Genomic DNA, 17,500 nt, shown 5'->3' with positions numbered 1-17,500 from the left:
AATTCCAGTTCGACACATCTTTGTTTTCTCTGCCTTCCTGTTATGGTAAAAGGCTTTATATGTTCCAATGAGTCCCGAAATACAGTGTATGTTTAATTCCATTGGTATCTTCACTTGGTATTATCAGAATATGCATTACACATATATGTAGATAGAATGTCTGATAACGAGTTGCTATAACACGCAGGCCAAAAATGTAATAACTTGCAATATTATCATGACTGCCAAAAGTCTCAATGTTCATATTAATCTAATCTTCATTATCACTGAAAAGTTCTTTATTGTCACTGTCTTGGTCAGCCTTTTCTCCATCAGGGTCATCATCACACTGTTCCATCTCTTCCGTAGTCTTATGAACTAAGTCTATCAAGGCAGGGGGAAGTACAGGGCTGCAAGACCACACTGGCTCCAGAATACCTTCATAATTTTGTTCCCAACCTTGTTCAGGATCATATGGCTTTGGAGACCAGAAGCTTGGAATATCTGCTCGCTTGTATATAGCTAGGCGATGGTTCACTCGACGAATGTGTGGGATAAGGTTGTCTCGGCAAGGTGGCGTACAGTATCAATAGATTTCTGTCTGGAGTAGCCATACATCAGACATGTGAATGCCTCGATATCATCAATCGTTTCTGTCTCTACCGACCATTCATCCCTAAGTTTTCTGAAAGGAGATGAGTATAATTATATCAATTGCCACACAAAGTTGATAAGAAAGTGTAATAGTCAGGGCATTGCATACATATAGATAACAAGATAAATACCTGAAAGCTTCATGATGAATTGGATGACGTTGTAACTTCTTAAGGGGTCCAATCTTGCCCTTTCCCTTGAAGGAACTTGTAACGTCCTCCCTGGTGAACACGTACAGGCGAAGGACCATTTTACCTTTATCAGCACCCATGGATTCTGCCGTTTGACTTATGTTGACCATTTGACGATGTTTACCAGTGCCGATGTCAAGAAAGATGGTAAGACCTATGGTGTTAGCATGAAACAGGAGAATGACAAAGATATCAGTGTCTGGCATCCTGACTACAGCTGACTTGTAACCCAGTTTTTCTGCATACTTCAGGTACACCACAATCCTTGTGTCTGCTTTCTCCTGATTAGACGTAAGCTCTTGAACCTCTTGTGCTGCAACCTGAAATGATAATGTGGAACTTATCATACATACTGATTTTACACAGTAGGCAAATGGTTAACAGTATTAAATTAATGGAATTCAATTACTTACATCACCATCAGATGATTGTAACTGGTATGCTTTGCCGTTCACAACCACCAGTGGTGTGCCACAGTGCTCCATGCGAGATGCTGCTGCATTGCTGCTCCAAACCTTGAATAGTAGTTCACAGAGCTGTGCTTTATAGTGTTCATTTGCCAGGAATAGTTTGAAGTCATTTGGTTTTCTTGTCGCTGGCCCTTGTATCAGATAACGCTGAGAAGATCCTCGGCGTAATCTCTCCTGAGCCTTGATATAATCAGCATGGTAAGAATCAGTTGAGAAGATAAAATCTTTCTTGGCCACCATCTGATCTAAGACTTGCAGACATATTTCTCCAAACGTAAGTGATATATTTGTCAGGCCATGGAAAAGGGTGTTGCCATCTTGGATGTGCAGGGCACCCTTTGGATAAGGAATATCCTCGTGACTATCGTCTGTGAAGAAATGCAGAAGTGCAGCTTTGTTGGTCTTATTGAAGAAACCATCAGCAGTACCCAGGCTAAGTGGTACAGAGTGAATATCTCATCAGTTCATCAAGGTCTAGTGGCTCTGATGACGTCATCAATGTCATGACCGAATAAGTGATGGGTTCTTGTGATAGTGCTGTTCATACCCTTTCCAATGATACCTAGTTTGTACCTGTAACTAACTTATTTCTTTACGAAAAGGTCCTTTATATTTCCCCTACCCCTAACTTTTAGACGGGTAAATGACCCACATGGGACATTTTTTTTTGAATGGGAAAAAAGGGGATTCTGTTCCCAGACACCCGAGGGATTGCAAAAATGCAAGTTAAAGAAATGTATCATGGGGGTGCATGGGAACCCTATCTTCCTACTACACTAACTGAGCATATTCATGTAATTAACCAGCTAATGGAAAAAATCAACAGATTATGACAAACCACTATACATGCCATTTATAGACTATGAGACGGCTTTATATTCTGTCAAAATCTCAGCAGTAATGGAAGCCCTTCAAAGACAAGGAATAAATAAATCTTATGTTACAACACTTGATATACTGTATATAGAGGAAGAACAGCTACCCCAAACTACATAAAAATAGTAAGAAAATTCCAAAAGAGAAAGGAATTAGACAGGGAGTCCTCATCTCTCCTAAATTATTTACGGCATGTCTAGAAGTTTTAGAAAATGTAAATTAGGGAAATGTAGGAATCAATTATAAATGGGGCATACCTCAACAACTTCACATTTACAGATGGCATAGTTGTGTTTAGTGAATCATGGGAGGAATTGCAAAAGATGATAGAAGGTTTGAATAGAGAAAGCAGAAATATAGGATTGAAAATGAATATGAATAAAACTATGATAATGTTTAATGAATATGCAAAAACACAACAAATAGAAGTTATGGACGACCCTTTATAAATTTATAATGAATATACCTACTTAGAATGGACAGTAAAGGTTTTCCCAGGACACGTGGCCGAAATTAAAAGAAGGATAAGTATGCGATGGAGATTTTTGAAAATAAAATTAGATTAGGAAACGTGAAATGCCAATTTTTCTAAAAAGAAAAGTATTTAATGAGATAGTCTTACCAGTTTTAACTTATGCATCAGGAACTTGGAGCGTTACTAAAGCCTTATAACATAATGTTACCTACAACTAAGAGCTTTGGAAAGAAAAAATATGGGAATAACACCAAGAGACAGAAAATGAGCAACATGGATACAAGAGCAAATTAAAGTATAGGCTATTCTAACAACGTGTACGAAAAACAAATTGACGTGGGCAGGACATATAATGAGAATGGATTGACAAACTAAGAAGTTTACGTGAGTGGACTGGCATACAAAGACCAAACACAGATGCAAGTAGGACATGCCTGAGGTCTTTGTTCTGCAGAGGACTAGTAACGGTCAATAACTATCTCACAAGTTATGACGTAAAAAATGAATGGAAAGGATTTTTTAACTTGCTTCGTTGAACCAGAACGAAAAATGAAACATACGAAGCTTAGTAAGTGCTGCCCTCCTAAAATTCCTGGCGTTGTCGTTATTGGTTAAATGTACCTGTCATTTTGGTATTTTGATCTGAAATGGGAATTTGATTTTGACAAATATATATATATATATATATATATATATATATATATATATATATATATATATATATATATATATATATATATATATATATATATATATATATATATATATATATATATAAGAGGGTTTATCTTATGATTTCCCTCAAAATCCACCAAGAATCCAGATAAGAAAGTCAAGTAGCCGAGGGTCTATCCCTCTTTCCTAAGCCCAACTAATTAGTGAAATATGAAAAAGGAAAAGGGAATAGCAGTGATATTGTTTATCAGTAACAGAATTAAGCCTGTCCCTTAGTGTAGGAAAGGCTGTAAAAGTATGCAAAACCGTAAAAGCAAGGGAATTCCAAAGCCTTACATTAGACCGCAAAAATACTCATTGAACAGCGTAGTCTTAACAGCCAAGATATACAGAAACAGGAATTTAAATGTTTAAATTACTGCTACGGAAATTAGGTTGAGATAAGATTGTGTAAAAATTGAAAAAAAAAAAAGATATACAATGAATGAGATACTGAAAAGGTAAATACTCTCTCAAAGAGTATGAAGCTAGCTGCTAAATATCTGTATGTCTAAAGTAATTGCACTTATCTTTCCCGAGTGATCGCAAAATCTCTTGACTGAAGGATGAAACAGAGGAGGCACCTTCAATTTGGCAGATGGTAGGAGCCAGAAAACGCCATATTAGTAGGCACCCATCGCCACTAGTTCTACAGTATATCTTCCATTGAACCTACAAAATAAAAAAGTGATGATGTAAACAAATACCTGTTTAGATTTGGCATAGAATAAGTGGATAATTATTTTATTCATCCTCCTCGTTAGCATTTGCATTTTTTCATAACTACTTCTAATATGTTGAGTGTCCTATTTTCATAACAAACAGCAAATAGTGAAGAATCCTACCAAAGATTAATAACTCTATAATTGCTGCAAGAGTTAAAGAAAGCAGTGTTCAAGCTACTACACGTTTCCGTGTGAGTATTTCTTTAGACCTTCTTGGAGATGTAATTCATGATGAATATTATTATAAATTATCTATTAATTCTTAAGGACAGCTCAAACAATTTTCTTCCGAACTATGATTCGTGATGGCTTAAATAATAAATTTCTAGGAGTATGACCGACGTATGGGAGAGCTCAGAGTGACTGGGACAATATATATATATATATATATATATATATATATATATATATATATATATATATATATATATATATATATATATATATATATATATATATATTTCAAATAAGCCATATATATATTAATACATTAAAGTCTGGGTTTTCTTAACGACCTCAGGATCAGAGCCCCAGGCAGAACCGCCCAAAGCCTATAATATCGGACCGGCGGTAATTTGAACCCTCGTCCAGGATATCTGTATGCCAGTGACCATACCACTCAGCCACTTTCTTCGTGGCTGAGTGGTATGGACACTGGCATAAAGATATTCTGGACGAGGGTTAAAATCCCCGCCGGTCCGATATTAGAGTCTTTGGGCGGTTCTGCCTGGGGCTCTGATCCTGAGGTCGTTAAGAAAACCCAGACTTTAATGTATTAATATATATATGGCTTATTTGAAATATATATATATATATATATATATATATATATATATATATATATATATATATATATATATATATATATATATATATATATATATATATATATATATATATATATGGCTTATTTGAAATATATATATATATACATATATATATATATATATATATATATATATATATATATATATATATATATATATATATATATATATATATATATATATATATATATATATATATATAAATATATATATATATATATATATATATATATATATATATATATATATATATATATATATATATATATATATATATATATATATATATATATATATATATATATATATATATATATATATATATATTGTCCCAGTCACTCTGAGCTCTCCCATACGTCGGTCATACTCCTAGAAATTTATCATTTAAGCCATCACGAATCATAATTCGGAGAATACAGACTTTAATGTATTATTATATATGGTTTATTTGAAATATGAAAGAAACACGTTTAAATGTGCAAATATTTATCATATATATATATATATATATATATATATATATATATATATATATATATATATATATATATATATATATATATATATATATATATATATATATATATATATATATATATATATATATATATATATGTTTATATATATGTGTGTGTTTATATATAACTGGTGATGAGGTGTGCAACCGAGGTAGATGGAGAAAGCTAATCAGAAACATCTACCCCACATAGAATTAGGAAAAGATGTAGACAAAGAAGATATATATATATATATATATATATATATATATATATATATATATATATATATATATATATATATATATATATATATATATCTTTTAAGTATGTCCAGACCCTTACTCTCTATTAGTAGTAGTAGTTCCGTGGACAATAATACGGATATATCAATAATTATCATTCATTCAGCAAATAAATGGAAAACACATCAGACCTATAAAGGAGCTTTCAAGAGATCGTGAGTTACTGAAAGACGAATATCTGAGAAGGGCGCGCCATTTAATCCTACAACATTCCTTATACCCATTCCCCCTTCCTCCCCCATTTTCTGGTAGAGTGGGTACGTTGTACGCACGGCCAGTGCCCTATATATCAACCGTGATTGTACGATAGCTCAATTGTATCAAGACTATTAGGCTAGAGAGCTCTGGGAGCTAGAACCTACTATGAAAGGGTCTTGAAATATTTCGGCTTCTTTTTGAATTCATATCTATCTATGTAAATTTATATATTTAGCAAACCTATATCTACGAATATAAATATCCTCCTCCTCACCATCATCATAATTATCCTCTCCTCTTACGCCCAATAACGTATAGGGTGTCGATTAGATTTCACCAGTCGTCACTATCTTGTGCTTTCAATTCAATACTCCACCATTCATAATCTCCAAACCTCCCACTTCATAGTCCTCAGCCATGTAAGTATAATCTTCCAAATCTAATAATTACTTATGGAGCCCAGTTAACCCCTTCTGGAGTACAGAGAGCATGACCAAAAACTCTCCTTCTACCTCTCACCATGATCTTATCCACATATGGCCCCAGAGTGATTGCTTTCAAAGTTTCATTTCTAATACTGTCCTCCCATTCAACTCCAAATACTCCTCTGAGGGCTTTGTTCTTAAATCTACTAAATCTGTTGGAGATTGATTCATTGTCATACCATGACTCATGTCCATACTGTAACACTGATCTCACTAAGCAGTTATATAACCTGATATTATATGTAGTTTCAGGTGATTTCAATTCCAAATTTTACTTGACCGAACCATTGCCTGATTTGTTTTTTTCAATCTTTCATTAAACTCCAATTTTAAAGACGCTGTACTAGAAATCATAGTTCCTAAATACTTAGATAATTCTACCTCATTAATCCTCTCTCTATCCAAAATTAATTCTTCTTCCATAGCATATTCAGTTCTCATCATCACTGTCTTTCTTCTATTTACATTAAGTCCTAATTCTTGTAATATTTCATGCATTCTGGTAAGCAAGCATTAAAAATCCCTTAGTGTTCAGTTAATAAGGACAGCATCATCAGCATACCATAGGTCAGCTAATTTCTTTTTACCAGATAAGTCGAATCCTTCTCCACCATCTCCAACTATTCTTTGCAGTACAAAATCCATGAGTTGGATGAACAACATAGGTGATAACACATTCCCTTGGAGTAGTCCGATGTTCACTAGAAGTTCGTTTGATAGGACTCCACTTTACACTTGCTATGCTCAGCAACACAATCAAATTTACGTATCTAACAGGAATTCCATAACAACGCAGAACTCTCCTCAAAATTGGCAGGTGAACACTATCAAATGCTTTTCATAGTCTACAAACACCATCAAAAGTGAATTTCTATATTCTACACATTGCTGCACATCTCTCAAAATCAAAATTTGGTCAATACAACTTCTACCTCTCCTAAATCCTTCTTGTTCATCTCTTAGCTTTTCATCAATCTTTCTCTCGAATCTCATTAGAATAAGCAAACTATATATTTTCATGACAACTGATGTAAGTGTCACGTCTACTTCTTTTAACCATTTTCACCAGCACTCTTAACTCCCATTCCCCTGGTTTCGTCTCTTCATGCCACATTCTACAAAATAATCTTGTTAGTATTCTTGGGGCCACTTCATTTTCCGCCAGTATCATTTCAGCAGTTATTCCATCGTAAACAGAGGTTTTCAATCTCCTGAGTTTTTAACGATAGCTTTGACCTCAACTACACTGAATTTTTTCAAGGTCAAATCGAGGTCTTCATCAGCTTCAGGTATAGCAATCAAATTAGTCCTTTCATGTTATCTATTCTTAACCTCACTATAGTTTTCCATCCACTATTGCGTTTGTTCATATTCTGTTGTATAACAGACCCATTTCTCTTTTTGATGGGTATATGCTTTTTATTCTTTGCCCGTATTGATTTCATCAATAATTCTGTGAGTAAATCTTTCACCATTACCACTCCCTGAATTCATAGTCCGCCCGCCTCATCTGCTTTTCTGTTTAAATACTCTCCCTAGTCATTCCTGGCTTTCCTTTTGAATTCACTATCAATATTGGAATACTTACCATGTTCTACCTTGTAATTTTCTTTACTTCCTCGAAAACTTTCAACAACTAATTTCTGTCTTCGTTTCATTTTGATGTTACCTACATATCATTTGATATCCATGGCTTTTTCCCTGTAATTGCATGTCCCAAAACTTCTCTACCAACTGACTGATATATGTACTTAATATCACACCATTCTTCCTTAATTGTATATTCTTTGTCTTTTGAATTTTCCAAGACTACAAATTGATTCCTACACTCATTTGAAAAGGTTTCTGTGTTCATCGTCTAAAATCTTAGTTGTATCAAACCTAAGTAGGCCATCTACATTTCTGCTGCGTGCTTTCAGTTTTAAATTCAGTGTGGTAATGAGGAGTTAGTAATCACTACCAATATCTGCACCTCTAAAGCTTCTTACATTTTTCAGCGTCCTCCTCCATTTTTTTTTTAATGACTAGGTGATCTATTTTATTTTGTAACTGTTACATTGTGAAATCCATGTATACTTGTGGATGCCCTTGTGCTGGAAAAAAAGTTCCTACTATGACAAGATTGTATTTTGAACAAAAACTTATAAAATATGCTCTATTTTTTATTTGCTAATTCACCAAGGTCCTCAACACCCACCACATTCTCTATACTTTGATCATTCCTCCCAACTTTAGAATTGAAATTACCCATCAAAATTATCATATATCTCTCTGGGCTCTCATCTATTAAACTTTGCAGTTCTTCAGAATATCCATGTTCCCTTTCTTCAGGTGAATCATTTGTTAGTGCACAGCAAACTATAATACTCATACTACAGTGAGGTTAAGAATAGGTAATATAAAAGGACTAATTTGATTGCTATACCTGAAGCTGATGAAGACCTCGATGTGACCACGAATAAATTCAGTGTGGTTGAGGTCAAAGCTATCGTTAAAAACTCAGGAGATGGAAAACCTCTGTTTACGATGGGATAACTGCTGAGATGATACTGGCGGAAAATGAAGTGGCCCCCAGAATACTAACAAGATTGTTTTGTCGAATGTGGCATGGAGAGACGAAACCGGGGGAATGGGAGTTAAGAGTGCTGGTGAAAATGGCTAAAAGAAGTAGACGTGACACTTACATCAGTTGTCATGAAAATATATAGTATGCTTATTCTAATGAGATTCGAGAGAAAGATTGATGAAAAGCTAAGAGATGAACAAGAAGGATTTAGGAAAGGTAGAAGTTGTATTGACCAAATTTTGATTGTGAGAGATGTGCAGCAATGTGTACAATATAGAAATTCACTTTTTAGGTAGTAGGTTGGCCTGGGCACCAGCCGCCCGTTGAGATACTACCGCTAGAGAGTTATGGGGTCCTTTGACTGGCCAGACAGTACTACATAGGACCCTTCACTCTGGTTACGGTTCTTTCCCTTTCCCTACACAGACACCAAATAGTCTGGCCTATCCTTTACAGATTCTCCTCTGTCCTCATACACCTGACAACACTGTGATTACTAGACAATTCTTCTTCGCACAAGGGGTTAGCTACTGCACTGTAATTGTTCAGTGGCTACGTTCCTCTTGGTAAGAGTAGAAGAAACTCTTTGGCTATGGTAAGCAGCTCTTCTAGGAGGACACTCAATAAATCAAACCATTGTTCTCTATTTTTTGGCAGTGTCATAGCCTCTGTACCATGGTCTTACACTGCCTTGGGTTAGAGTTCTCTTGCTTGAGGGTACACTCGGGTACACTTCTCTGTCTAGTTCCTCTACCTCTTGTTCTCTTAAAGTTTTTATAGTTTAAATAGAAACTATTTATTTGAATATTGTTACTACTCCCAAAATATTTTATTTTTCCTTATTTCCTTATTTAATTTCCTCACTGGGCTATTTTCCCGGTTGGGGCCCTTGGGCTTATAGTATCCTGCTTTTCCAACTAGGGATGTAGCTCAGCATTTAATAATGATAATAATAAATACAGTTCCTTGATTTAAACTTAGCAAATAGCAATATACTATTTATAGCTCTCCACTCAGTTGAATATATGTAAATATATGATATCAAATTCATGTATATACTACATACATACATATATGAACATGTACATGAATACACGCATAAATATATACTATATATATATATATATATATATATATATATATATATATATATATATATATATATATATATATATACATATATATATATATATATATATATATATATATATATATATATATATATATATATATATATATATATATATATATATACATATATATGAGCTATACATATAAATATATGAATATATATATATATATATATATATATATATATATATATATATATATATATATATATATATATATATATATATATATATATATATATACATATATATATATATATATATATATATATATATATATATATATAATATATATATATATATATATATATATATATATATATATATATATATATATATATATATTTATATATATATATATATATATATATATATATATATATATATATATATATATATATATATATATTTATATATATATATATATATATATATATATATATATATATATATATATATATATATATATATATATATATATATATATATATATATATATATATATATATATATATATATATATATATATATATGTGTGTGTGTGTGTGTGTGTATACATACGTATATATATGTATATATGTGTATAAATGTGTATATGTATATTTTTATATGTATATATATATATATATATATATATATATATATATATATATATATATATATATATATATATATGTGTGTGTGTGTGTGTGTGTGTGTGTGTGTGCATCTCCACCCAGTTTCTAAATAATTATTTAGGGGTGATATGCTAGCCACAACTTTTATACAAAAACAAACAACTTTACCCATTTGCAATTCTATGGACTAGCGAACACTGGTCCTGATAAATCCCCACACTAAACAAACATGAGCCAGGAGAATTACAAATGATTTTGTTAATGAAATATGCTCTTTAAGGCATGCAGACTATTATTATTATTATTATTATTATTATTATTATTATTATTATTATTATTATTATTATTATTATTATTATTATTATTTATAGCCAAGCTACAACCCTAGTAGGAAAAGCAAGATTCTATAAGCCCAATGGCTCCAATGGGAAAAATAGCCCAGTGAGGAAAGGAAATAAGGAAATAAGTAAATGATGAGAAGAAGTTAACAATAAATCTTTCTAAAACAGTAACAACGTCAAAACAGATATGTCCTATATAAACTATTAATAACCCCCAAAACAGATATGTCATAAATAAACTAAAAAAAAACTCATGTCAGCCTGGTCTACATAAAAACATTTGGTCCAACTTTCAACTTTTAAAGTTCTACTGATTCTACTACCCGATTAGGAAGATCATTCCACAACTTGGTAATAGCTGGAATGAAACTTCTATAATGCTGTGTAGTATTGAGCTTCATGATGGAGAAAGTCTGGCTATTAGAATTGACTGCCTGCCTAGTATTACGAACAGGATAGAATTGTCCAGGGAGATCTGAATGTAAAGGATGGTCAGAGTTATGAAAAATATTATGCAGCATGCATAATGAACTAATTGAACGACGGTGCCAAAGATTAATATCTAAATGAGGAATAAGAAATTTAATTGACCGTAAGTTTCTGTCCAACAAATTGAAATGAGAATCAGCAGCTGAACACCAGACAGGAGAATAATACTCAAAACAAGGTAGAAGGAAAGAATTAAAACACTTCTTCAGAATAGATTGATCACCGAAAATCTTGAAAGACTTTCTCAATAAGCCAAGTTTTTGTGCAATTAAAGAAGACACAGACCTAATGGGTTTCTCAAAAGTAAATTTGCTGTCGAGAATCACACTAAAAAATTTAAAAGAGTCATACAAATTTAAAGAAACATTATCAATACTGAGATCCGGATGTTGAGGAGCCACCGTCCTTGGACTACTTACAATCATACTTTGAGTTTTGTTAGGATTTAACTTCATACCCCATAATTTGCACCATGCACTAATTTTAGCTAAACCTCTATTAAGGGATTCACCAACCCCAGATCTATATTCAGGGGATGGAATTGATGCAAAGAAAGTAGCATCATCTGCATATGCAACAAGCTTGTTTTCTAGGCCAAACCACATGTCATGTGTATATAGTATGAAAAGTAATGGGCCAAGAACACTACCCTGTGGAACACCGGATATCAGATTCCTATACTCACTATGGTGCCCATCAACAACAACTCTTTGAGATCTATTACTTAAAAGCTCAATAATAATGCTAAGAAACGACCCACTCACGCCCAACAGTTTCAGTTTGAAAATAAATGCCTCCCGATTAAGACAGTCAAAGGCAGCACTAAAATTAAGGCCAATCATACGAACTCTCTGACCACACTCAAGGGATCTCTGTAGAGCATTGGAGATTGTAAGAAAGGCATCATATGCGCCAAGGCCTTTAAGAAAATCAAATTGCAAACTAGGGAGTAGATGATTACCTTCAGCAAACCTATTAAGAAGTTTTGCCAGAAAACGTTCAAAAACTTTAGATAATATGGGATTTATGGAAATTGGGCGGTAATCAGTGGGACTTGAGCTACCACAAACACATTTACATATAGGAGTAACATTACCAATTCTCCAACAAGTGCTAAAAGCTCCTATTCTTGCTAACTTTCGCAAAATAACAGATAACTTTGGAGCTATGAAATCTGCGGTCTTTATAAAAAACAAAGGAAAAATACCATTTGGGTCTACACCTTCATAAGCATCAAGGTCCACCAACAGAGCTTTAATCTCACGAGATCGAAAAGCTAAACTACTTAGTTTAGCCTCAGGTAAACAGGAATGAGGAAGTTTGAGTTTTTCATTACTCTGTTTACTGTCAAAAACATCAGCCAAAAGGGTTACCTTTTCTTTTAGACGGTGAGTGACTGAGCCATCTGGTTTAAGTAAAGGAGGAACTGTTGCATCTACACCAAAGAGTGCAGATTTAAGGGTAGACCACCATTTATGTTCCTGAGTTGTACCAGAAAGGGTTTCTTTTATGGTTAAATTGTACTCCTTTTCAGTTGAGGCATAAACTCTCTGAGCAAAAGCTCGAAGCTGAGTATAGTTATTCGAGGTGAAATCTGATCTGTTACCCTTCCAAAGATGATAGGCCTCCTGCTTCTCAAAATAAGCACGTATACAATCATCATTGAACCACGGTTTGTCCTTCACTCGGTACCTTAGCACACGAGAAGGGATACGCCTATCAGTTATGTTGACTATATTCTTAATCAAAGGGACAAAAAGATCTACACTACTATATAACTGTGACCAATTCAATCACAAAAGATCATGTAGAATCCCATTCCAGTCTGTTTGGGATTTCATATAAATTTTACAAGATATGATATATCCAGGGACATTAGTTTTTTATTCTGAGAGAGATGGAGAGAGAGAGAGAGAGAGAGAGAGAGAGGAGATAGAGAGAGAGAGAGAGAGAGAGAGAGAGAGAGAGAGAGAGAGAGAGAGAGAGAGAGAGAGACATTTATGTTTTGCTAATACGTGAACTGACAAAAAACTTTTTATATCACAGGAAAAACGAGAGAGAAGAGAAAGAGAGAGAGAGAGAGAGAGGAGAGAGGAGAGAGAGAGAGAGGAGAGAGAGAGAGAGAGAGAGGAGAGAGAGAGAGAGAGAATTTTTGGGTTTGCTAATACATGAACTGAAAGAAAACTTTTTATATCACAGGAAAAACGAGAGAGAGAGAGAGAGATGAGAGAGAGAGAGAGAGAGAGAGAGAGAGAGAGAGAGAGAGAGAGAGAGAGAGAGAGAGAGAGGGGGGGGGGAATATGTATGTACTGCATATTTCGCAAACGGCAAAATTTATATATATATATATATATATATATATATATATATATATATATATATATATATATATATATAATATATATATATATATATATATATTTATATATATATATATATATATATATATATATATATATTATATATATATATATATATATATATATATATATATATATATAATATTTCACTAAAAACCAATGATCTTGAACAGAAAATATTCTTGATCAGGGTTTTTGGGCGTTTCGCACTTTTTTTTTGGAATGGGCCAACGTCGAAATGAATCTTCTCGCTGTTATGAATATGTTGACTTTATGTATGAAATTATGATAAATGAAGTGTACTTGCACATTTATATGTCACTCGGAGCTTCTTTCCATTTTCCATGATAACACCAAAAGAAAATACCTTTACTTAACTCTTCCTTCAAAATCAATATCTACAAAAGAAATTCCCAACATATATAAATTCATGTAAAAGATGATGGAAAAGTAATTTTTCTTAGTGACGTGTGAATTTTTTTTTTCCAGTGGAAGGATCTAATGCATTTTGGTCAAGTCATAGCTGTACATTAGTTTCTCTGGTACTGGCTACGGAAGTGGATCTCAACATTCATATATATGTTTATATAAAGTTTGGTAGAGTAACAGACTCAAAAATATGGTTTGATCTGAATTTACTTTCGAGAATGAAGGACAAAAGTGTTGAAAACGAATGCAGATATAATCCCGGTTTAACTTGATTATGTGGCCATTACCTTAGATGCTGCTGCTTTTTACCCTAAATTACCTAAAAACCTTTCCATTTTCCTTAAATTTGAAGCTTGTAAAACCGAAATGGCCTGACAAATATCATTACCTTCAAAATTATCTAGAAACCAAGCAAGTTTTCCTCAAAATAAGGTGATTACCTTAAAAGTTTAAAACCCAGGAAATAACCCTACTAGGAAGAGAGATTTTTCCAAGGATAGGACAGATAGAAAATTAGAAAGGTCCTGAAAACCTTTATTGAAAATAAGCTCTGCTCATCAAGAGGAAAAAAAGAGAAGGCAAAGAAAAACTCTCTAATTGTTATTAGAAAACAGGCTCTGCAAAAGGAGAGGTGAAATAAAAAAAATTATAACATTCTTCCAAATATTCTAGCAAGATAGGATTTAATAGAGGTATAATTGTCCTTTAATTATTAAAAAAATATCTTATTCTTATATAGATATGTAAAGTAGTTTTTGAAAAATTTTATTTAATATATTTTTCGTTGTCTCGATTACTGATAAGTCAAAATCTTGCACCTTCCATACCAAACATAATGTAATCGATGTATACAGTTATATCGATACATCATACATTTCATATAAATCATTTGTTTATGCTTTATGTTTATTAACAGATTCCATTATGGTCATCGATCCATTGATTGCAAATTCTCAAATCCAATTAATGCATTCAACCGAAACTCTCTGCAAAGAGAAATGACAGCCATTGCTATGTAAAGGAAAAAATACGAAATTTATATTTCGGTAATTATTACTGAAAACTTTATGAGTATAACTCATGACTTTTTTGAATAAATGAAATGTTATGGCATCACATTAACTCTAAAATTTAATGTATAATCAACAAACGTCATGGAAAATAGAAATTAATGACGAGGGAGAGGCTTTAGCAATTATTTATAAAGATGGATAAAATATTGAACCCAATTGTTTGTGATTTATTCAATAAATCATAAATCATTATCATTAGCTATGATTTAACAAACAGAAACATAATTGCATTGAACTACAGGTTCAGGAGCATATGTATACACAAGCACACATATTCTAACATACATATTTTCGTCGATTTATGTATGCATATTTCTATCTCTTTATTTATATAATCCCCATTGCATTAGATAAAGAAATAAGGGCATACATTAGTTTTATGACACAAATACACCCATACACTGCAAGACAAAGGCCTCAGACATGGCTTTCCGCATGCGTTCGTTTATGGTTGTTCTACGCTATTATATTCCTCCAAATTTTCTAAGCTCGTCAATCCATGGTCTCCTCTCCCTTCTCTTGCTTCAGTTGCAATCTCTAGTGATTCATTCTGTGTTTGAGTGTGTGTGTGCGCACGCGCGCGTGCGTGTGTATCTGTATACGTACTCTAGCCGTCAAAAATGACGTCTAAATATTTAGATAGATATGCACGCACACGTGCTAACACACACAGATACAACCCAACCCATCCTCCCCCCTTTCCTCCGGCGCCAATGACCTTAGATGTCAGGATGCCAGAAAACTTTCAATCAATCAATCAATCCCCCTTTCCTAACTACAGCCCACTGGTTCGGCAATTTGTGTGAGAGTGAGGCTTTTGAGTGTACTACTAGAGGTAATCCCCCACTCCAGGTTATGACTATCACTCTTTTCCCTAAGCCTGACAGGAAATATATATATATATATATATATATATATATATATATATATATATATATATATATATATATATATATATATATATATATATACATCACGAACAGAGACAGATAGAAAGAGAGAGAGAGAGAGAGAGAGAGAGAGAGAGAGAGAGAGAGAGAGAGAGAGAGAGAGAGAGAGAGAGAGAGGTTTCCCCACAGCCCGCCTCACAAGACACCTTTCATATATGTGGCACAAAAAGTCCTTTTCGATGCTAAATTTGAAATTAAACGCTTTGCACTAATAAATTCAGGAAATGCTGATGGGATTATGGAGTGTTCAGATGAAGGAAATTAAAAAAAGAAAAAATTTTTTTTTTTTTTTGCCGAGACTTGTCTCTGCAGAAAACAGGGGAATTCCTTTTTCTAGTTAGGGGTGGCATTTAAAGCAAAACATAAAGCATAATTTCAGAGTATCCAAATATTTTTGTGTATAAAAATTTCCACCGCTTTGGCTTTCACATGAAAGTGTAATGCCATCGCTCAATCAATGAAGTAACGAAGTAATTCGAAAAGCTTGTTGACGCTAATAGTAAATGGAGAAACGTAAAAGCAGTTTGTCATAAACTCCATTAAGCATTAGATAATTACCAATATCCATTGAGTTCATGGAAAAGGAAATAGGGTTCGTAACTCCGCTGTTAAACACATAGTACCAAACAAGAAGAATTATCTCCTTTGGTTCCATTTTCATCATGGTAAAAAGGTATATTATAAATAAAAATGAACGAGCATGTAATCACAAAAAAAAAAAAAATGCATAATTGAGGTTGGAATTCTTGCTCCAAAAATAGAATTATTGAAGCGTAAATATATGGTTTTGCATAAATTTGCACATCGTGTTTTGAATTAATTAGAATACAAAGGGTTTTATGAACATTTAAGCAAGTAGGTTTTAACATAACAGTAAGCAGGAATCGGAAATTAATGGAATAATTAAGTCCTTGTTTAAATGTACCTCCAGTTTCACACAAAACCTTATCCGCGATTAACTTACAATAAGATGCAAAATAGTATGAGCCAACACCATGTAATTATAATTACATCGTGTTGGCTCATACTAATAATCATTTGATTTTAAAATCTGGAAAATCTTTATAAATCAATCATATTTTTTCCATAGGTTCATACATATATGCACACATATACATACTGTATATATATATATATATATATATAAGT

The sequence above is a fragment of the Palaemon carinicauda genome, chromosome 12 (assembly GCF_036898095.1).
Source record: "Palaemon carinicauda isolate YSFRI2023 chromosome 12, ASM3689809v2, whole genome shotgun sequence".
Lineage (NCBI taxonomy): Eukaryota > Metazoa > Arthropoda > Malacostraca > Decapoda > Palaemonidae > Palaemon > Palaemon carinicauda.
The sequence above is the reverse complement of the archived record's forward strand: the minus strand, read 5'-3'. Positions refer to the sequence as shown.